The 22,943-nt window shown below is 41.6% G+C and overlaps 1 protein-coding gene across 5 annotated transcripts in view; it reads right to left on the minus strand.

Moving 5' to 3' along the window:
• Nucleotides 1–22,943, minus strand: part of Prlr (prolactin receptor) — a 199,129-nt gene that overhangs the window by 33,221 nt on the left and 142,965 nt on the right. For all 5 annotated transcript variants that reach the window (XM_055601034.1, XM_055601031.1, XM_055601032.1 and 2 more), the window contains exon 2: nucleotides 17,958–18,012. The gene's annotated coding sequence lies outside the window, so the exon portion shown is untranslated. The remainder of the gene's footprint in view (nucleotides 1–17,957; nucleotides 18,013–22,943) is intronic.

A 22,943-nucleotide genomic window follows, 5' to 3' on the forward strand; every position in this document is an offset into this window, starting at 1 on the left:
TTTTTTTTTTTTTTTTTTTTTTTTTTTTTTTTTTTTTTTTTACTCACCAAAGTTGTTCTATTTTCATGCTATTGTTTAGCTGTCCAATAGCACATCACCCATTTATATACCATAGATTATGTTCCCCACAAGAGAACCATTCAAGAAGGGCTCTGGCTCCGGTATTTGGGACATAAGGCAGCTCAACTTACTGATACTGCCAAACCGAGAATGGGGGTGGCCAGGGTGGAGGTTCCTGTCTAGGTTCAGGCTGAGAAGGTTCTGAGAGTCTCCAGGGATATAGACATGGCTATGAAACAAACCTCATAATGAATCTTAGTGACCTTCCATGTGGCTTGTTTCTCCCGTCTGCAAAGCCCCATAACAAGACACAATGAACTCCAGTAATAATTCAAATCTCTTGGGTTCAGAGTACTAAGTCAATTTTGAACCTGCAGGGCTTGAGAGTTTTGAGCAATTTATTAATATTATTATTTTTACTCTTGGAATGGTTTTCAAAGCCTCTCATGTTCCTTCTAAGAAAAAAGATTTTTAAAGACTTTTTATTTTTTGAAAAAAAAAAAAAAGTCTCATTAGTCTTTTTAGACTTCAAACATTGCCCAAAAAACAATAGATTTGATGAACTACGTGTAAACACATGGTTTTCATTTCCCTTTAAATTTTATTTTTAAATCAAGGGAAGAATATCTAGGAGGCAAAGCTGTCCATCTTAGGCCCCATGAAGAGTTGCTTGGCGAGCCCCCATGGGACCAGACTGATCAGGGAAGGTGCTCTGTCTGCCAAACCAATCTCACTCAATGGGCACCTTTGTGAGTTGTGTTACACCTGCCACTGCTGCTTGTGGACTCCCTCAGAAATGAACCTTTTAGTGACACTGGGAACATGGGCTACATAAGTACCAACAAGCAGGTGGTATATTGAAGATTCTGGTTTAGGACTGGATCTTAACACACTGATGGCCCCAGGAAGTGGGGACTTTTCACTTGCTTTGCCTGGATTCCTTGCAAATACACAGCTAGGCAGCCCAGTCTCAGTCTAACCTGCTTAGTTTTTTAAATTTCTCGGGGCCATCTTCTTAAACCAAGTGGTCAGCAGCTTGTGTTCGGTTGTCAATCATACACTTGTTATAACAGGTGCTGGGAAGAGGACTGTAATCACTGGAATTGTATTTTGTCCTTTCCACGGTCCCATAAGGAAATACCAGTTACCAGCACCCCATCTTAACAGTTGCAGAAATTGAGTGTAGAGATGTTTAATAGGCTGTCAATCACATGCAGACAGGAGAGAGGAATCTTGCCAAGTCCCGGGACATCTGATAAATCATGATTTGTGCTATATCTGTGATGGATTTTGAAATTGTCCTCTTCTACAGGGGAGATACATAAGGCAAGAGCAATTGACCCTTAGAAAGGGGTATACCAAGACCGGGGTGAACAGGAGCAGGACAGCTAGGACCAACAGAGGTTACCCCAGCAATGGCTCTATTATGCTTAAGGGTGTCCATAGTGTTGATCTGTCTGAGCCTCTTACTTGTTCATAACCTGAGAAGAATTCTTCATCCCTGTCATCCTGTAAGCTCAGCCCAGCTTGGGAGTAGAATTTTGTTCCTTGGCTGAAGATGTTCTATAATGACCCTTTAGTGAGACACCCCTTTTCTTGCAGACATCACAGAACCAACATCTGAGATCATCGTGCTATATGTGCTATATATCACCCCTCATGGGTGAAGTTAGAAAACCTTGGCTATGCCTGTTTTGCAAATGAAATGCTAGGCTTGGAATCAAGGTGGGCAGAGTCAGGAATGGACTTGGTTATTTGTTTATATTTCCTCTTTGCAGGACCAAAGAAACTTCTAATTAAAGTTGCACCTTTAAAAATGCTATGCGAAATCACTCAGTCCATGCATAGAACAACTTTCCTCTAAGATTTCCTGAGAACCATGCTGGAATCTGGTCACACCCATACCCTTCCCAATGCTCAAACTGCCTGTGTTTTAACAATGACTTCCCAACTCATTCTACACTCTGGCAAGATGACCATCGTGTGGTAAGAAAACTTTGAGAGGAAAACAAGATGGCAGCCTTAGTGGGGCTACACTAAATGCTAACCCTGGTCACATAGTACATAGTACCTTTGTCCTAGCATTAAGTACACCTCCTGCTCATCCACAGACCAGCTTTTACGGTAAGCAGACACAAGTCTCGGGAGAGGTTTGGTTTTTATCTTTCTGAATCCATTCCCCACTACAAGCAGATCTTACTGAAGGCAGGCATGACCCTCTTTATTTGCCCACTTCAGTTGGGGTTGGGATACTGTTGAAGGCCCACAACTTTTCATGATGTTATACTGAAAATGCCTTCAATATTTGGAGTTAGCAAAACCTGGGCCTTGTATATTCAGCCCAGGGCTAGTCATCTTAGGGTCCACACATCACTATCTATGTGATTCTGGCTGAAAAGTGGAAAGTCTGTCTATGTGCATGCTTATGGTGAGTTCCTCACTCTCATCTGTTTTGTCCCTAACTTCCTGATTTGGCTTCTTTATATCTAAATCCTCAGATGCTCCCATTTTCATGCCTCTTTCCATTATCGTATTCAGACTCCTATCATGTGCCATCCTGCTGGCATTTTCTTGGCTCAAATGCCAAGAAAAACCCTTAACCCTTTTCTCTCTAGGGCTGCTTTCTGCATCAACAATGGTCCTATTGAGACCCACTATTTCCAGAAGTGCCTCTTTATTACTTTCCCCCATTAGGTCAACCCTTTTCCACAGAGGCCAACAGCTGAGGTTGCAATCTATGGCTGACAGCTCATTCTTTTGGGAAACTGAATGACTCCTCTCTAGATGGAAAAGCAGGCAGGTCCTATGGCCTAGGTTATTTCCCCCTCCCCTCCCCCCCGTCCACACTGTGGAAGGCATTCCAAAGGAGAAGAGGCAATATGACAAAGCGGAACTCTCATCAGACCACTGCCTGATGTTAACCCCTTGTCCTTTCTGTTTAGACTTTTCTGCATGGTTTTGTCCACATACCCCCTAAGACAATTGATTACAAAAGTCCAAAGCCCTTAGCACTCCCATAATGTGGGAACTGCTTCAATGCTCGGGTACCAAGAGATCCCCACGTTTTCTGCTCCATCCTGCTTTTCTGTCACTGTGGTCTCACGTTCAACTCAGTCTTCTTAACCCTAGAAATGCACCTAATAAGATAGGCAGAGGTTCTCAGGATCTTCTTAGCTCTTACAAGCCCAATCCTTGATGGCCAGGCCAATTTTAGACTTATTTAAAAAGAGTCAACCTTAAGAATTGTGCAATACACTGCCACCAAGTGAACTGGTCTATGCTACCATCTCAGTTGCAAAAGAACACAAAGAGTAGCCCAGAAATCCAACTGGTGCCTCCTTCTAATCCCTACTAACCACCAACAGTACTTGCCTGACTTCTAAGACGAAGTTAGTCTTGCCAACTTTGTCTAATAGAATCGGGGTTGGAGACTCACAACAAGCAGTTTAGGAGTGTGAGTGTCTGGCTTCTGTCATTCTGCACTGTCGTGTGACGCATTCTGGTTGTTGTATGTAAACTACATACAACATAATGTATTTTTATTTTATTTCATTTATATTTTGCTGAACGAAATAGTATAATTTCCTCATTAAGTCTACTGTTGGATTTTTTTGGGTTGTTTCTGGGTTTTGGCAAGCTTTACAAATTTACAAGCTTTACAAATTGTCTGAGAACTTCATGCATGAATATAATACATTTTGGTCAAATATGCCTCCCCTTTTCCCGCTTCTCCTCCCTACCACAACTTTTTCAAACTTCATGTGCTCTTTTTAAAAACCACTGAGTCCACTTAGAGCTGCCTGGTAGTAGGACACGCATGCTAGTAGGACAATCTGCCGTGGCACAGGTAACTTCTCAGGGAACACATCCCTAAGGAAGAGACTCTCCCTCCCCCAGCAGTCAGACCCTCATTGTCAGGAAGGCCCACAGGCTTACCAGTGCACAGGGCCATCGGTTCTTTACTGTAAGCAGTTCCTACCTGCCTGTCACACATTCTTTCCCCTGACCTCGTTACATTTCTAACAGCTTTCTTGCCCCCCACGTGCAAGAAAACCTTCCTGTTTTTCAAACTGATTTCAAATATATTCTGCCTTGTTAGTTGCTTCCTTTGGGCCCCTCTGCCCACTGGATCACCTCACCTGCCCTCGGCACTAAGTGGCCAGAGGCTGTATGCCCTTTGAGTCTCAGGACTCTGACTTTTCTTTCCAATACAGAAGGCCAGCATTTAATTTAGAAAACAAAAGACATAATCTTCCCAGGTTGGGGAGAAGAACAGAAGGGATTAGCTGTTTCACACCATGCTGAAGATTAAGACTGTTGTATGCTGGATTTCCGGGCAATAACTCCAGTTAGGAATAAGTACTCAGCACTTGTTTGATTAAAATGAATCTAATGCAGAGATACACACACCACGGTGTGGTAATTTATCCTCAGTTAAATTTCCCAGGAGATCTGTCTCCCTGTGCAGTACCAATGCCCGAGACAGCTCTCATTTGGACAACGGCTCAGTGGATGAGCTAGATTGTCAGGGTTGTGTGAAAGCTACCTTACATAGCTATGGAGACACTTTAAAACGCCCACTTCTGACTCCATGTAGCCCACTCTCTTCCTGTTTCAAACCGAGAGGTTGCTGAGAGGGAGCTGTGCTGTGTGCACGCACAAGCTGTGCATGCAGAGAACTGCATTCTGTAATTAGCAGAGAGCATTGTCCCAAGGAGAGCTGGCTCAGGTTGCACTGCAGAAATATCTGTCTTCAAAGCTAGGGGTGGCAAACTTCAGTTCAGTGCTGCATTCTCCTCTGTACTGGAGTTACTTGAACACAGCAGATGCTTACCCATAGCTGAGGCATCCCTTCCGACTCCACTTACACCAACTCCACTTGCTCACTCAACATAGCATCCCCACAACATCTTTTCTCTGACAGAGGTTTGTTTTTACTAAGCCTTTTTGGCTTAAAGGAAAGAATAGGATCTGGGCGAGTGTTAATTCTCCCTGGCTAGGGTAGAGTTTGGAAAGATGTTGGAAAATCCACGTTGGCTTGAGCTCTAGAGGAACTAGTCACTCATGAGAGCATCTATCAATAAATAACAGCGCAAAAGCACCATGTATTGGATATGATGTTTTGCAGCTAGCTCACCAAGCCACTCCACGGGCTCCAGCAGCTTTCAGCCCGAGATTCACCCTACCATTGTGGGAGTGCCCATCCCTTCACTGTGTCCCCTGAGATTCTGCTGATGATTAGGAGCTACGTATCCACAGCATCAGCATTTGTAGCTTAACCAACCCCAGAAAGCATTTGGAAAACATTTGCATTGCTACTGAATATGACCTTTTAGTCATTCCCTAATAGGATAGTATGATAACTGAATGTACCATTTATATTATAACAGGTATTATAAATAATCTAGGGAGGATTTAAAGTATATGGGAAGATGCGCATAGATTATGTAAACATACTATTGTCTGAACCCAACCCCACCTATAGATGATTCTTTCTTTTCCTCCTCCTCCTTTCTTCTGCATATCCTCTTTCTCCCTATCCCTCTTTGCCCCTATCCCTTTCACCTTCTTCCCATCTCTCTTTCCTTCCCCTCCTCTTCTTCTTCTCCCTCCCCTCCTCCTGGTAGTAAGTTTTAAACCTAGGGCTTTGCATATGCTAGGAAAGCACTCTATCACTGAGCTGTTGCTCCGCTCTACTCCCCAACAATTTCTGAAACAGTCTTGCCAAGCTGACTGTTCTGATGTTGAACTTACTCTGTATCCAAGGCAAGCCTTGAACTTGTAATCTTTGTGCTTTATAAGGCTTCCTCAATATTTTTATTGATTGAAGGTCTGTACTGCCAGACTCATATCTCCCTGGATACGGAGGGGTGATAAGTATTAAGTGTCTTTTGAGTCGGGCCCACTGAGAGGCACGAACAACAACAACGGAAGTTCTCTAGATTATTGGAAGATGTACCCAGGATTGATGACCACTGATGGGCATGCTGCTTATCACATACAAGGCCCCATTACAAGGTCCCACAGAAGAGGAAACTGAGGCTGAGAGGGTTTACTGATTGATCAGCATTACATGGGGTAGGCAGTAGCACCGAAACACCGAATCTAGTCTTTGGACTCTGATTCGGCATCAAAGGTAAAATGCTCAACCTCTTACTGCACAGTCGGCTGCCATATATAAAGCACTCTCATGTCATCATATTTTATTCTTACAATAGAGCTTTACAGCATTAGAGCAGCAATTATTGTCATTTTTATTACTATGACCATTTATCAGTTTCATGTCAAAGATGACACTGATGTTCAAAAGGCCAAGTGGTGTAAACGTCAATGACCTTATCTCATGACCCCCAGATTTCTCTCAACCATGGTGATAAAACAAGAGAGCCTTGTATTGGAGCCACTGCATACCAGACACTGTTTTGTTAATTTGCTTAACTCTTAAGACAGTCCTGAAGTATAGGTACTATTGTTATTCTCATCTCACAGATAGGAATGCCCAGCCCAGATATGTTCTGTGACTTGTCCAAGATCAAACAGGTAAAGAAGGTATTAACAGTCAAGGTCTGGAGCCTGTACTATTTATTGCATGCTTTCCTCTTTAGGCATTCACAGAGGACCAATGAGCCTACCTTTAAGGAGCCCTACCCCAGAAGTACAAAAATGTCACCCGGTTTGAGAGCTGCAAACAGGTAAGATGTCCTTGGTACCACAGGCTCTGAATTGCTCAAGGCTGTCTTCCTTCTTTTTGATAAGAGGCCTCAGTGCTCAAGGCCACTGCCCGAAAGTGGCTCTAATGCTGGGTTCTGTGGGAGGACAATGGCAGTCCCTCTATAGCAATAGATATTCCCAGGGCATTGTCTCTAGAGACTGTTCAGTACATGCTATCTCCTGATGTAATATGTCTCTGATGTGGAACCCAGGAAGGGGCATTTCAAACATGCAACTCCATGACTATCATTGGAGCTGAAGCTTGAGAGCTCCAGTGAAAGGTAAAAGAAGGGGAAAGAAGAAGTGGAGGAAGCAGAGGGGCTGGCTCTCTCTGGGGAATGCCACATATAAGACTTTGATGGAGGTCAGGAGGACAGGCCAATTGGATTATTGTCCCCAAATATTTTCTCATTCCCACTCATAAGAAAACATCTATCATTGTAAGACCTACTCAGGCATTATGCTGGAAAGGCGCACACACCAATCCCATTACTTTAGATGCATCCATTCAAAAGGCAGTGGCTAGTGTGATGTGAATGATGGTGATTATTTTGGCTGAATCAATCTATCAAGAAACAGTCACACGGCTTAGATTTTCTTTCTTTAAGCTGCAGGGCTATAGGATTGTATCAGATGGTACCCTCAGTTTTGGTTCCAAAACAAGAGGGGAAAAGGAGTTCCTTAGGGCCCAGCAGAACCCAGCCAATCCCACAAGCACACAGCCAGCCTGTTGCCTCTGGTAAAGTGGGTAAGCAATGAACGTTGTGTCAAATCACAGAAACTGCGCTGTTGCTTGTTACTATGGCAAAGCTGACTACCAAGGGCCAGGGTAGTAGGAGGAGAACATATGCTTTGCCAGAGTGTTTAAGGAAGAGTCTTTTTTACAGAAGCGTATGTGTGTGTGTGTGTGTGTGTGTGTGTGTGTGTGTAGTGTGTGTGAGTTTCTGCGTGCATGCTCCCACTGTTTAATTAAACATGAAAAGAACCTTAGATTTCATTAAAAATGTCACACAAATAAATTACCATTGGCAACAACCTCATCTGCTTATGTATGGTTCTTAATTTTTAGAAACAAGTTTGGAGATAAAGGGGAAATTTAAAACAGAAATACAAAGATTTGTTACTGGCTTTTTACCATCTTTCTGGCTGCCTGCTTGAGATTTTTGGAGTTTTTGAATCATGGCATTTTGGATCTGAAAGGAAACCAAAGACTTGAAGGGATCTGGTCCAGTTTCACCTCTACACATGAGGTGAGGCCAAGTTCTCCTCCCTCCCCACAGAGACTGTGTGGCCTCGAGTAGCCCATGAAGCCCTCTGAGCCTCAGTGGTATCATCTGTAAAATGGGATGATTATAGTATCTGTACCTTGCTGTGAGGGCGACACTGGCAGTATCTGGCACGATGTGGATGTGTCAAGTGTCTGATGGGAATATCTTCAGAGCATTGAGGATGGGTCGTAGCTGCAGCTGAGACAGCTGGTAAGTCCAACAAGAAATTCTACCCAAGAAGGTGTCAAGAACATCTCTTCTTTCTAAATCCTGCTTTTTTTTTTATCACTTCAGTCAGGATATTGAGAGTCCCTCACAGAAGGAGGTAAATGGTCCAATACCCATCACCATTTGGGTCTCCTTTCCTTTTTCTCTACAGCTTATGTCCTCTTCACTCCTCCTCCTGTGGCCTCTGAGAGTGGGGAGAAATGCTACAGTTTTCAGTCTAGTCCTGATCTTTAAAGCTTTTCCCATATATCTATTCCCCCTCCCCATCTTTGTCTCTGTGTTCCTTTCTCTCCCCTGGCTTGCAGGATTTTCTGGTCCTAAGAGATCATTCAATAGAAGGGAGGCTTTTGAACTCCACTGAGAACCCACTGAACTTCAGTAATAGAGGCTGAGTATTGAAAATGCTTGGTTTTACTTAGCTGGGATAATCTACGGGTAATCTGGAGACAACCATCAGTGCCTGCTTTGGACGGTAACTACCTACTCGATCATGCAGAAGAGCTACGTGTAAATGACAGCCTCTGATGCCTGGTCTGCTGGCTCAGCTCCATGCTGAACTCTATTATCAAAGTCACTTTGTTCAGCTTCTGTAAGGTCCACCTGGTCACTCACTCACAGCACACACTCACAGGTGCCTTAACACTTGATGAATGAGGGATTGCTTTTAATGATGTTCCCTCCACTTTTGAAGCCCCTGGAATTGAACCCAGAACTGCAGGAATTTGAGGTGAGCAGTCTACCACTACTTTGCACACTTAGTCTGACTCATGCATAAAAAGCCATATGTAACAATATTTCCACACTTTTCTCACATTCTCAGAAATGGGTGGGGGTTAGGGGGGTGGATAACATGTACTCTTGAACCAGGAAGTTCTTTCTTCCAGTCAAGATGCACTTCAAATTACTGAGGACTCTGCTCTTAGGCCTACTGACTCCTCCAGGACCATTTCATGTGCATTAATTTGAACTCAGGGATAGATGTATTAAAATGGACAGTGAGATTTGGTTACAAGGCAGTTGTCTAAAAGTCAAAATACATAAAAGTTTTAGTTATTGGAAACTGAGGAAATGTGAGGGCTTTCAACAACAGACAAAACTTTTGAGTGTACAGTCTTCAAAGGAAACAAAATAATTGTCCTCTTCCTACTCTTTTAAAATTGTGTTCATTATTTTCAATGAAAACACATGTCCCCCAGTAAAAACTTTTATTTAATGAATTGGATACAAATGTAAAAATTATTTACTTCTATGGCTTCTTAATTAGGACACTGAGATCATTTGTGAGCGCATCAGTTATAGTGAGATGTTGTGGTTACAGGATACTACACAAAGAATAAATACAGATCAAAGGTGTTTTACTTAAGCCAAATACCTAAGATTTGAGGGTCCTGAGTGCCTAGATGTTTTCTTGTTAGCCTTCTTTGCCCCCTTTCCCCATCTTTCCATCCCTGAACATTTGACTTTACTAGGTGATAGCTATGTTTTTCCAACTTAACTCTCTTCTGGTAGACCCAACAGCTCCTCCTACTCAATTGTTGCTTTTGATCTATAAAGTCAGAAACCTAATATGAAAGTTGGAATTTAGAAAGTTGAAGCAATTTAAATGACGGCAAGAAGGACCAAAGCAATTTTCCACTAGTCTTGTAGCTGAATAGGTTTCCTTACATCTAGTTTGTCCAGATGTCTGTTTGGTTTGCTCTACGGATATCATCTGTGTTGCAAAGAGTTGAGCTGCTTATCTGAGTTTTAAATTGTGGTACAAGGTAAAAACAAGAAAACAAGCCCCATGCTCAAGAGAGATTGGCCAATACAAACTGGACTTATTTTTTGTTGTTGTCTTTTCAGATAGAAGAGAGAGACAGACAGAGACAGAGGGAGAAAGGGAAGATGGATGGTAAGATTGGGGGTATCTGAGAGGAATTGGGAGAGGAGAATAAATATGATCAAAATATAAAATATGAGTAGGAGTAAATAGAAACATTTTCCCCTATGTATTGCTTTGTTTCATTTCCAAAAAGACTTTATACAGAAACATCATCTCATCTCAATTTACAACAAAGCATTGCACAAAATATACCAATTTTTAAAAGAAAATATAAATGAGAAAAACAGAGCATGCTTAATGTCTTAAACTCAAGCGTGGCTCTGAGTTATAGAAAGATACTTCTCTGTATTTCTGTATTTCTTAAGTTCTCCACGACACTGATGTTTATCAAGCAAATTGGAGACCCAACTTCCCAACTTCCAATTTACCAGTAGTTTTGCCAGGCCAATGAAGTAGAACAGTTCTATGCAAACACCTACACACTTTCCTACCATAACAATGACCAGGCAAATCCCAGCAAATCATTCTTACTTTTTATAAGAATAGAACGACTGCTTGTTTTCACAGCATTTAACCAGTGCTGTGTCTTTCAGCCTCCACTATATGAAACTATGAAAGGGATGATAGATTGGGATGTCAATACTAAAATGTTAGTCCAATTTTGTTTCTTTCCACAAATATTCTTCTTGGGCATTTATCCATAAAGATTTCCATCCATAACCTGGCAGGCACCTATTGTTATAGTCCAATCCTTGCCAGCTCAGTTTTAAAAACAAATTGATTTGAATATTATCAAACCAATGTGATCTGGAAAAAGTTGGCTGCTTTGATGATATTCTTAGTTCTATCAATGTTCAATGTATTTGAAGCTCAAACTATGACATCTTAGGATACTTTTCATCAGATGTCCTTAAGTGGCAGGGCTCACCCACACCTAGGTGTTTGGAACAAACTTCTGAATGACTTTATGGTCTAAAAGATGACAGTATAATCTCCACTTTTAATTTAAACTGTAGGTTCATGTGCCAGACACATGGAACCCCGGGGGGTCCAGCAGATTAATATGGGAAGAGAAGCAGGTCATGGTTGCTTTGTACCCTATACAGTTCAGGTGAAGGGCTGCCAGTAGGGGGCGTTTGTTCTCATCTTCCACCAATCTGGAGACAACACTTAGCCCTCTGTCATTCCAAGCTTAATAAGGGCAAGGATTTTGTGGTTTGACAGGGCTGAGGGGTTCTCTAGCCACTACATGTTAGATACTTGGCAAAATTCCCCAGTAAGCATTTGTCTTCCTCCTCCAACATTTGCTATATTTGCTCCCTTTATCTTCCTTCACAGCTCCCTAAAATCTCTACCTCCTATTATGGTTCAGCCCTTACTTGCATATCTAATTCATCAAAAAGCTACACTGATTTCTAGAAAAATGGTAGCCAATACGTACCACTGAGATCTTACCAATCCTATCATGTAGCCTATTAAAATAAGTCTTTGCCCACAAAAATGTCTCTTTTTCTCTCCAGGACTCCAGTTACTAGAAAATGTGATATATCCATGGTATTTTTAGAAATAGCAAAGATAGGCTCATGGTGACCCAATGGAAAGACCAGATACCTTTTCATTCTCTTTTTCAGCTCCCATTCGGGCAGACACTTTTGAACTCACAAAACTTTTGTACATGGTGGTACTGATAATGAAGTTGACTTATCTTTCTGCAATTCCCTCTCTCCCATAGCCCTTCGAGCACATTGATTCACAGTGTATGTGTGTGTGTGTTAGCACTCATATTTAATACAAAACTCTGCACTCAATAAATGTTTCTGAGGAAGTATAAGTAGACACTGTATTGAGTGTCTACTGAATGTAGAGAGGTAGGTTGGCAAGGGTTTTGTGCTTCTCAAGGGCTATTAATATTGCAATTTTTGGCCAAGGAAGATGGTATCTTTTACTTAAGGTGGTTCAAAAATAGATATTAATGGCAATACTTGTTTTAATGCAATTTTTATTCTTCAAAATATTTTCATATAAGATACTTTATTTCATTCTTTTTTCCAACTCTTGGGGATTTCAGAATGGTGTCACTGAGTGTATAAACGCATTTGGACTAGTGCATTGCCATTTGAGTGTAAATTGTTTTAACATCTTTCATAATATGTTAAAAGTCTCAAGAATATTCATACACATTGAATTAGAAAATACTCTTCAGAACTTTATCCCGTGTGAACATGTATATACAAAACATTTCTTGAATAAAGAGAGTCCTTCTCCTCATTGTTATTTACAAGAACAAATTATTAGAAAATAATTTAAACATCAGATCCTGAATAGATCATGGCACAGACGACAATGGAATATTATTTAACCTCTGTCATAATGTGATTAAAATTTCAATGATTTCCAGAGGTGAAATGTAGGGAGAATTGGTCACAAGAAATAGACATGCCTGATCCTAAGACACAGCCCTCTGCACGGGCACACAGTGCACTTGAAGCACACTCATGCCAACATAGCAGTGGTAATTCCCTTTGGGAGGGAGGGTTACTATAAAGTAGGTAATGATTACTTTTATAATGTAACAAAATAAAAGTGACTACTATTGCAATTGAGGAGGCACATTTCAACAGCATCATTAATGCAACAAAAACAACTCACTGATGAAAATCTGCCATTTAGTGGTGTAAACAGAGGCTACCATATAGGAATGCGTCCTGTGTCTCTGGCAGTATGTTCAGCAGTGGCTGGTAGCCAACCTCCATGTATCATTTCTGTAGCTGAGGATGTTCCTGTCTCTAGGGCTATAGTGAAGGATTTCAACAGCTCTCTCGCCAACTGGCAGCTCAGTTGTTTTTAAGACTCCCTCCCACTTTTCCTAATTCCTTTACTGTGTCTGAGTGCATTTAAAACAACCAAGGGCAACGAGCTATTATTTGCCATTCAGCGTTTGACAAGTAGGTGAAAGGCAATTTCACAGAAAACATCTTTTTTAGGGCTCAGAGAAGGGTCAGGCCATCTTATTCAGAGGAGTTTAGGAACTTCAGTAGGGCTCTGAGTCTGAGATGCTATGTCCAAATTTTCCTCCAGCTAGATGGCTTCTGTCAGGACTTGTAATGCAAAGCAATAGGAACTGGAAGTCTAAACGTTAGTGATGGGAAGTACACAGACAGGGCCAAGAATGCATGCAGAAAGTCTGCATGTCTCTCCCACCTCATGATGCTCAGGACCAGTCTCAAAGTCAACCCTCCTCCTTCTGCTCCCTTTAGGGGCACATCCTGTCTTTACCTCATTGAGTCATTCTTTTGTCACCCATGAGCAAGATGTTCTTTCAGACTTACTTTGCACTGAAACATCTGGATTACTTATCTATCAAGATAATAGCTTGCTTCTCTTGCTCGATTTTTCCCTTCTCCTTTTTGTTCAGCTTCTTTCAGAAGTTCCCTCTTAGCAGAAAAGTACCAATCCAATCAGAAAGGCAATAGTTCTGGGAGTAGAACAAAAAACCACTTCCATTGTAGATGCATTGGGTGGGAATGGGAAGAAGTGAATAGATAAAGATCCAGCTGTATTGGGGGGGGGCAGGTCATGAAACAGGTAGATTGACCCACTCTAGTGGTGTAATGTGCATCTATCCATCCATCTATCTATCTATCCATCCATCCATCCATCCATCCATCCATCCATCCATCCATCTTCTCATTCAGCTATGAATAGTTGGATGTAAGAACAGGTCATGAAATGAATCTTGTGCATAAAGAATTCTTGTAGTATATATGTACAGTCTCTCAAAGAGAGAGAGAATCCAGTAAAACACATAAATGACAAATGACAGAAGTAAGAACAAAGCGCTGTATGTGCCATGACTATTGTCATGGAAGATCTGACCTGGTCAAGGAGATGAGGGTGCTTCCCTGTGGAGGGTGTCTCTCAGCTGAGAACAAGCTTCCTTGTCTTGTCTTTGACACAGCCCTATCCACCAAATGAGTTTGGCAAATACTGCTGGTTTTTTCTCCAACACCCACTTCTCCCTTTGTTTTTATGCAGGGCCCAGTCAGGTATCAGGTGTCCAGCCCCAGGGGATGTGGCAGTAGCAGACTATGCTAATGAAGGTCATTGTATTCTTTTTTTTTTTCCCTAGACTGAATTAGGAGTGGCTATCCCACTCAGCTCTAGTCATTGAGGCATAGCAGAAAATTTCCTTTTTGCTAAAAAAAGAGAGGGGAGAGGAGCCCCCTCCCTACCCCTCATCTTGACTCTGGTTCCTTGAGATATCACGGACTGCTAAATCAAACCTAAAACTGATTTTCTCAGAATTTCTTAGGAAAGTGCTGCATGCCCAATGTTAATCCACGTTTAGCCAGGCATGCTATGGCTTGCAGCTCCAAGTATCCTCCCTGGGACCATGCCACAAAAAGATGCAGAAGAGGCTTAGAGCCTGTACCTACTCAGCCCTGGCAGAAAGTATAATCTCCATGGCCCATTTGCTCTGGGCAAATAGCAAAACTTGACATAGTAGTCACAGTAGTCTGATGGACTTTTGCATATGGCCCTGGGATCTGATGCTTTCTCTTTGGCTGGGAGCTCCTTGGCTCCTATGTGTGAACACTGCTTAGAGTACCTCTTGCCTCAGGATTCAGAAGACAGTCTCTTGTTTCACAATGAGTTCACAGAATTCAAAGACCAGACGGGAGAGAGAATGGATCTCAAAGGCAGTGTCAAAGATGGTCACTTCTTAGTTTCATAGAGTTTTATTTATGGCTGGGCATCGGTGACATAACTGCTGACCTATTTGAAGGATTTTGACCTATCCTTTCCCTTTCCTTTTGGAATCCTGTTTGGTCATCTCTCTCTCTCACTGCAGAGTCTGTTTATTTGAGCTTTCTCACTTTTCCAGAACTCCTCATTGGGATGACCAGCTTGTTCCCACAGAAACTGCTGTGATGATGGATGGAAGTAATTTAGATGTCCCCTGCCCAATAAGGTGACCACTAAGCACATGCAGCTATTGAACATTTGGCATGGGGCATAGGTTCAATATAATCAAGGAACCGAATTTTTAGTATTTAATTTCAACAGACTTACATTTAAATTTGTATATGGGGCTAGTGGCATGGTGTTTGATGGTCTGTGCATTCAATTTCCCTACTACAAGCAAAATTAGTCTCTCCTGGGTTCCAATGCACCTTCTCAGAAAAACACAAGAAGGTCCACCTCATAAGCAAATATTTGCATATAAATTAAGGTCTTAAACCTTGTAGGCAATACTGCAGCTCTCTCTCTTTTTATTGAACCCAGTGTCCCACACATACTGAGCAAGAAACCTGCCAGCAAGCTACACATCTGCATGCCTAGTACACAGATTTCTTTAACAATACCACACTTTAATCAAAGTAGAAGCCTACATGGCAAGAATTGGGGGATGGAGGCAGATAAGTGTGCTCTGTAAAGAGATAACGGGTAAAGACCTTTAGATGCTCACCAAAAGATGCCCAGTGGAAGTCAAACCCTCCACAGTTCTTGGATGCTTCTAAGCTCCTTTATATCTCACAAATCTGGCAATATTTAATGTCACAAGTGTACAGACAGGAGCTGGAAAAGAATTGGAATGGGCAGAGCCTGGAGGATGCCAGAGTTCTTGCAAAAGGATGTAAGATGACAGGTTGCTATGAAGTGAATACAATCACTGAAACATAATTGAAAAGTTGGAGACCAGAAAGCGCTTACAGAACTCACAACGGATTGTGGTATTTTTGTCAGGGTGTTAGACAGGAGTTGAAATTCTGCTCTTAATCTGAATCCCAACCTTTTAGGGAAGTGTTCTTCCTCTTGCATTCTTTTATGAACCTTGGTTTCTGGATGTTCTTTTCATATTGAAACTGGGCTATGTTGTTGTGTGTCTTGGCTTGTCTTAAAACTGCTTTCAAGTTCCTGCCTGTGTTTTCACAGATACACACTGGCATCAGAATAATCTTTGCGTACCGAATTCCAGGTTGGATAAAGTGTGGAGGACATGAGGCTGGGCAGATGCTATGGAAGAAGTCGACCAGAGGGGTGAAAAGGACCCAAAAGCACTTGTTGATGAGGGAGCAGAGTGCACAGCAATGCTTGTGTTGTAGGATTTGCCCTTGGGACCTCATTCTCTTGTTCCAACCACAGGCACATCTGCTACCAACACTTTACCTTCTCTGTACTGTTTGGAGTGGAGAAGATTAATTTTAGTTAAGCCACTGCTCAGAATCCATGCCTTTCTGCTTAAAACATTTAAAAAGTCAGTCACATATAATTTTTACACAGATACGTGGTTAATAAATAAGCACACATAAAAGTAAAAGCACACATTAAAAAAAGTAATTAGCAGGCAAATCTCTCGCATGTTTGCAACACAGTTCAGACTCCAGTTTTCCGCACTTCCTTACCCATTTGGGGAAAGATTATTGCAGAACGTAGCAGCACCCTGTTGACTCCCAATCTGTCCATCTTTCAAGTTCCATGTGGAATCAAGTTGCAGAAATCCAGAAAGTGGGAAGAAGTGCACAGAACCTGTCTGGATTAACCCCTCAGTCCTGATGTTCATGGGCAGTCCAGGGAAGGACAGTCATGTCACAGAGACCTCTTGTCCCCAAAGTGTCTGGATGACTTATGGCATCCTTTCTGTAGACATTTCCTAATGTCCACTCTGTACACTATGAATTTCAGTCCATTTAAATGAAAAGACAAAAGATCCTGCCAGGGTTGAGGTAATTTAGAGAAGCGGTATTTGACAGAAGGGATTTTGTTCCACTTAGGAGACATCTGACAAGTCTAAACTTACTCTCACTACCCAGGGAGCATGGTTCTCGTCTTCCCAGGGCCTTAATCAATATCTAGACATTATTGGTTGTTGAAGCTGGGTTTGGAGTGGCATCCTACTCTGATGGTGTCAAATAGTTGTGACAAAAAAATTAATTGACTCAGAAAGTCTTGACAATCTTTGAGAAACCTTGGCCCAAGGGATAGGGCAGACTTCACTGGAGTGAAAGATGGCTCTCAAAAAAGTATCAACATTTCACTGTTTGAAGACTAGTAAATACTACAAGGTGGCTCAAAGAAATCTCAGAAATGTTTCACTTAGACTTTTCTTCAGTTAGTAACTTAGTCAATTTCCTATCTTCATGAGGTTTTTTTTTTTTTTTTTTTTTTTTTTTTTTTTTTTGCTCTCTCTGGAAGAGCAGGAAAGCGAGGTCTCAGAGTACACAAGTGATCTATTCTCTTAAGAAGTCTAGATCTTTGACTGTGGCATCTCAGAGGCAATTTGTGTAAGCGATTTCTCCATGCCTATTTGCTGACATGGCCTGGCTCCCAGAGCTTCCTTGCTATTCGTAGCCGGAGAAAATTGAGAACCTGTGACATATGAGTACTGTCACATAGGCTGGGATGGATCAGGTCCAAATAGTGACAGTAAGAAGGCTGAGGAAAGTCTCAGGACGTGCTCACAGAATTTGTATTGAACAGGTGGGAAAAATAAAAGCAGATGCAATATTTTTCTTTCTGATTATAAAAGTAACACAGACATTGTCCAAAAAAAAAAAAAAAACCTCCCAAGTTCAGAAAACTATAAAAGAGGAAGTAAAAGTCTCCTAATTGCACTCCTGGGGGATATGAACCAAGAAATGCTTTTGAGAAAAACAAGAAAAGGAGAATAAATGTCAGGTTTTCTGAGACAATGAGCTAGGGAGATTGAAGATGTTTTTTGAGGATAGCAGAGTGTTCGGTCTGAACACTGATTGTTTGAGATGATGTTCTTTGAAACGCAAGATAGCTGAGTCCCTGACCTTGCCTGAATGAGATGAACAATGGAAGGCAATCATGTGAGCACCCGATCAAGCCCTCCTTACCTTCAGGTCTCATGTGCAAAACCTCTGCGGTGCTCACCTTCACAGATACCTTTAGCTGAAAGAGAAGATGATTCATTTTAGCTCAAACATGACAAAGCAGGACAGATCATTTCTAGCTTCCTGTGCCACGTAGCTTAAGCTGAACACCCTCACTTATGATAGCTGGGTTTACTTTTTTTGGTAATCTCATTATGAAGTAATATCAATCATAGAAAAAAGTTGCAAAAATAAATCCCATGTATTGCATCCAAATACCCTAATTATTACTATGAATAACATAATAATAATTATCCTATGTCTTTTATGTACCAAAAATTACTTTTCCCTCAAGTTATCAGAGTGCAAGTCATAGTCACAATGCCTCCATTGTCCCTAATTATTTTAGTTTATTTTCCTAAGAATGTGACATTTTTTTTTTATACAGTGTAAGTTAGTCAGAAAAGCACCATTGATTCAGTACGTAATGTATGGTTCATAGACTACTTTCGACAGCTATCACAACTGGGATTAAAATATAAGGAATTTGATACTGGAGGTCCCAGATGGGATTTACTGATGAAGCCTGATATGGCCTTGGCTGAGTGAGATTCACCCACTTTTACTTGAAGCCCAAATTGAATTCTCCATTAGTGGTTCAAACATGCTTTGGCAGAGGCTTTTTTGAGTGAGAAATGGAATATTTACTGAAATGTAGAGTGGGGCCTTTCATCTCCTGGGATGTGCCCACCAGGAGTCACAGCCTCAATCTTATCCCAGCTATTATTTCATACTCTAGGATTGTGTACAAAATTCTGGACTCTTGTTTCCCATTGGCCAGGGGTTTCAAGGGCACAGAACAGATAACTGCTGGAGATGCAGATCTCAGATAGGAAGAAACTTTTTCAACATTTGAATATAAAATAGATCTATATATTCCAGAAGCTACTTTTTAAATTTATTTTTCATTTATTACAATTTATTCACTTTGTATCCCAGCTCTAGTCTCCTCCTTCATCCCCTCCCAATCCCATCCTTCCTCCCTCAGCTCCTCCCATGCCCCTCCCCCAGTCCACTGATAGGGGAGAATCTCCTCCCCTTCCATCTGACCCTAGCCTATCAGATCTCATCAGGATGGCTGCATTGTCTTCCTCTGTGGCCTAGTAAGGCTGCTCCCCCAGCCCCCTCAGGGGGAAGTGATCAAAGAGGCAACCACTGAGTTCATGTCAGAGACCGCCCCTGTTCCCCTTACTGGGGAACCCACTTGGAGACTGAGCTACATCTCTGCAGGGATTCTAGGTTATCTCCATGAATGGTCCTTGGTTGGAGTATCAGTCTCAGAAAATACCTGCCCAGATTTTTGGTTCTGTTGCTCTGCTTGTGGAAAGGCAAACGGGACAAACATCTGAAAAGGGAGAAAACAGGGAACAGGACAGGAGCCTACCACAGAGGGCCTCTGAAAGACTCTATTCAGCAAGGTATTAAAGCAAATGCTGAGACTCAGCCAAACTTTTGGCAGAGTGCAGGGAATCTTATGAAAGAAGGGAAAGAGAAACTTTTTTTTTTTAAAGCTTTAATCATGATATATTTTTAAGGGGATAAGACTATATTTATTTATTTAATTTTAATTTTTAAAATTATTTTTATTTTTATTAATTACAGTTTACTCACTTTGTCTCCCCCTGTAGCTCCCTCCCTTCTCCCCTCCCAATCCCACTCTCCCTCCTTCTTGTCCACCCATGTGCTACCCCAGCCCACTGATAAGGGAGGTCCTCCTCCCCTTCCCTGTGATCTTAGTCTATCAGGTCTCATCAGGATTGGCTGCATTGTCTTCCTCTATGGCCTGGTAAGGCTTGCTCCCCCCTCAGGGGGAGGTGATCAAAGAGCAGGTCAATCAGTTCCTGTCAGAGACAGTCCCTGTCCCCATTACTATGGAACCCACTAGGACACTGAGCTGCCATGTGCTACCTCTGTGCAGGGGTTCCAGGCCATCTCCACGAGTGGTCCTTGGCTGGAGTATCTGTACACCTAAGGAAGCTAATCAAGAAGGAGGACTCTGGCTAAGATGCTCAATCCCCATTCAGAAAGGCAAAGAGGGTGGACATCGGAGGAGGGAGAAAGCAGGGAACAGGACAGGAGCCTACCACAGAAGGCCTCTGAAAGGCTCTACCCTGTAGGGTATTGAGGCAGATGCTGAGACTCATAGTCAAACTTTGGGCAAAGTGCAGGGAATCTTATGAAAGAAGGAGGAGATAGTAAGACCTGGAGAGGACAGGAGCTCCACAAGGAGAGGAACAGATCCAAAAAGTCTGGGCATAGGGGTCTTTTCAGAAGCTACTTTTTAAAGTTGGTGTTTAGGCTGGGAAGATTGTTTATCAGGTAAAGTGCCTGCCATGTGACTATGGGACTGGATTTCAGATCCACAGCTCCCCTGTAAGTTCTGGGGAGGCATGGGGGGACTACTTATGATCCCAGCAAACATGGGAGGTGGAGACAGGATCCCCATAACAAGCTCACTACACGGACCAGCCAAATCTAGCTAGATTAGGTAGACTCACTTGAACTCTGCTTTCAAGTGAATGACCTTGCCTTAATGTATAATGTGCAGATAGAGGGAGGAAGACACTAGACATCAACCTCTGGCCTCCTCATGCATGTGCACCTGCATATATATAAATGTCACATACACACATATATACACATATGCACATAGATTACATACAAATCCAAAAACAAAACAAAACATCCCGTCTCCCAAAATGACTTTTATTTATGGACGTAAATTCACAATTATTGTCCAATTCAGTCTCGTAATACAATGTGAAAGCCAACTGGCTAGTAGAACCAGCCAAAAAGGCTTTCAAATAATTTCTAAGCATTCAAATTCCAGAATTCTAGGAATCATCCCATGAGGAAGCTAGTACTGAATGAATGTTCTTCATGCTAACGCAACTGATGGAGGAGGAAATGACCAACAATGACCCATGGTGACCATCAGTGTCTTCATAACTCTGAAACCCTCGCACTTTGTCAACACTGCTGCTCTGATTAGGCAGCTGAATTGTGTTTGCAGCCAAAGCCCATGATATGATGAAAGTTATTTGAGCAAAAGTTGTTTATCCACAAGGCGTTTGGTAATGAGGTGTCGGGTGAGCCCACAGCTTGTGACACAGATGTCTGGGGCAAACTTCCTAGAAGTAAATCACCAAAGCTTCTCCATGAGGTACAGTGACACCAAATTTTCATTAAAATAAAAAACCTCTTAAATATCCTAGAATGCATTTTATGTTCTGGGAATTATTTTAGCTCTCTGATAATGTCAGAACAACCCCCGCTCTTATCTGTTCTCATCCAAATGAGAACATACTCTATTTGTACTCTTGTTGGAAACCCACAAGGATTAGGTAAAGGTGGAGAAGGGCACAAAGGCAGCAGCACACAGGTCAGAGGCTACACTGCAGTGGACAGTCTGAAATACCATACAGTAGTCATGAAGGTTTTGGAGCACAGAGGCATCGAAGTACATCATAGTTTCAGAAGCCCCCAACGTGTTTATTGAATGGTGGGCATTGGGCTCTTATCATTTGCTCCTCTATTATTCATTCAACATGTACCAAATGTCTGGCATGCCCATTAAGCCTGACCAATCTCTGTCCTTGCTTCCACATTTATTCTTTTCCTGCTCTGGGTTTGATGGTTCTTATGGCTAGGCTCTCTTGCCTTCATCTTCAGGAAGAGTTCAACTGCATGAGGTAGAGGATAGGAGTGGGCATGTCTGGATTCTCTTTCCTTCTACATCTATCTTTCCTGTGACTTAGTTTTAGAAGTGGTGTATCTCTTTAAGCCACATTATTCAGTTGGGCTACCCTTCCTCCATGACTGCCTATTACTGAGCCCCAGAGAAATTAATTTTTGTTCATTACTTTTTCTGCTGAGGAGTGGTGACAGATTTCCTTATTCAGCTCTGCCAACAAGAACAAATAATCTCATTGCTCTCTCTTAAAAGATTGGCTTATCTTTTACTGTGTGATCCTGATAGAAATAGAATTCAGAAAGGTTTCTTCCATTTCTATTTTGTAGAATAATTTGAGGAGTACTGGTGTTAGTTCTTCATTGAAGGTCTGGTAGAATTCTGCACTGAATCCATCATTGGGCTTTTTTTTTTTTAGTTGAGAGAATTTAAATTACTGTTTCTATTTCACTAAGGGTTGTGCATCTATTTAAGTTGTTTTATTAATCTTGATTTAACTCTGGTATCTCTCTCTCACACACACACACCTTCCTTCCTTCCTTCCTTCCTTCCTTCCTTCCTTCCTTCCTTTCTTTCTTTCTTTCTTTCTTTCTTTCTTTCTTTTTTTCTTTCTTGTTCTCTAGATTTCAAATCATACTACAGAACTACAGTAATAAAAAAAAACATAGCACTGGCATAAAAACAGAGACACTGATCAATGGAATAGAATTTAAAATGCACACATAACTTCAAACACCATAGAAAACTTATTATTATTATTTTTCTACAAAGAAGCCAAAAATACAGACTGGAGAAAAGACAACATCTTCTAAATTGGTGCTGGTCAAACTGGATAGAAGCTGCATGTAGAAGAATGAAAATAGATCCATATCTATTTTTCTACACAAAACTCAGCTCCAAATGTATCAAAGAACTGAACATAAGACCAAATACATTGAATATGTCAAAAGAGAAAGCAAGGAATAAGCTTGACCTCATTGGCACAGGAAAGGACTTTCTGAGCAGGATTCTGATAGCACAGTAACTAAAACCAACAGTTAATAAATATAACTTAATGAAGCTAAAAGTTTCTGTACACTAGACAACATCATTTGAGTGAAGCAGCCGCTACAGAATGGTAAAAATTCTGACAGAAGATTAATGTCTAGAATATACGAAGTACTAAAACAACTCCCAACATCAATAAAACAAATAACCCAATTAAAACACGTGATACAGAAATAAACAGAGTTCTCAAAAGGTAAAACACAAATGACAGA

The sequence above is a fragment of the Psammomys obesus genome, unplaced genomic scaffold, assembly GCF_907164565.1.
Source record: "Psammomys obesus unplaced genomic scaffold, mPsaObe1.curated_primary_1811, whole genome shotgun sequence".
Taxonomy (NCBI): domain Eukaryota; kingdom Metazoa; phylum Chordata; class Mammalia; order Rodentia; family Muridae; genus Psammomys; species Psammomys obesus.